Consider the following 1,407-nt stretch of genomic DNA (forward strand, 5'->3'; position numbering starts at 1 on the left):
ACTGTGAACCTAGAAACTTGCACCCATTAGTGAAAAAGATGAACTCTTGCTCTGGAGTGTGTTAATGAATATGTTAAAGGTGTAGTGAAATGCTTCTTCTAATGGTGTAGTTATTAAAAATTTTTAAAAATGATAAAATTAATTCTTCAAAGCATAAAAATTTGCTCCTTAATAATTAGTAGATGTGAAAAACATTACCATTGAAATCTACCTGATGACTTTACATCCATGCTTAGATGCCAAGGAGCTCAGAAAGTAACCAACTATCACTAGTAATAATCAGATATATAGATATTAGAGATACATATGCAAACATCTTAATGTGAATTGCATTAAAAATGAATTTTTCTGCATGAAACTGTGTATTTTAATAACGAAATGGAGATCTTATTTAAAGGTTAAAACCTCATTTAGTCTTGTCTTATAGGGTTTATACTGAGTACAATATTGTATAACTGTAATAATTCAACTGTAAACCCCAAAATTTACAGCCAGTTTTGAAAGAGATGCATCTTAGCTCTGAAAATTGTTACTGAATATGTCAATGCTGTTGTAATGAAATGCATCTTCACAGTAAACATTACAATATGATAAATATCACAAATATGTTTTTTAAGAAAATTGTGAAATGATGAAAGTAATATTTGTGATCCATTTTAAACTATGATTCACAATAGATTTAATGGAAGTTAACGTAAACAGCAGTGGCATAATAAAACTGTAATTTGAGAAGGTGTAGCTATGTGTATGTCACTAAAAATGTATATGACATGTATAACCAAAAAAAAATTTATTCTTTCCCTGGCTTGTTCTCTCTAACAATGTATGTTGCAAATAAACTTTAAACGGATGGGATCTGAAAATCTTCCATATATTGAAAAGAAATAGGTAATAATATTTTGTTGATGATCATTAAAATGACTCTGTAGTAGCTATTAGGAACTATCAAACTTAGGCCATTAATGCCGCCCACTCATGATTATTTTAGTGAAGTATGTCATAAATTTTCCATCAAGCTATAATTTCCTTTATAGTACTTATTTATAAGGGAGTGTTTCTACAAAATATCTTTAGAAATTAAATCATTTTCTTCTCCATTGTTTCTAAATGGACGTTTCTCTTTTTAAAAATGTCAGAAAGGTAAAGTCAGATAATTTAACCTCCCCAGATCATGTTGCTCATTTCAGTTTCTTCTATGGCAGAGATTAGCAAAAACAGCAACAAAAAATTTAAAGAGGCAGATACTAAAATATTTAAGATTGTTTGGCCCACAGAGTTTCTGTACAAGTTTTTCAGAATTGCTTTGAGCTAAAGCATTTGAGACACAGACAGAATAAATAGACAAATAGACAGATGATAAATAGATAGATGATAGATATAGATAGATAGATAGATAGATAGATAGAT

The 1,407-nt window shown here is 29.1% G+C and overlaps 1 pseudogene; it reads right to left on the reverse strand.

Moving 5' to 3' along the window:
* Positions 1-1,407, reverse strand: part of LOC103746446 — a 65,885-nt pseudogene that overhangs the window by 31,459 nt on the left and 33,019 nt on the right.

This window comes from Nannospalax galili, unplaced genomic scaffold (assembly GCF_000622305.1).
Source record: "Nannospalax galili isolate Female #2095 unplaced genomic scaffold, S.galili_v1.0 scaffold844, whole genome shotgun sequence".
Taxonomy (NCBI): Eukaryota; Metazoa; Chordata; class Mammalia; order Rodentia; family Spalacidae; genus Nannospalax; species Nannospalax galili.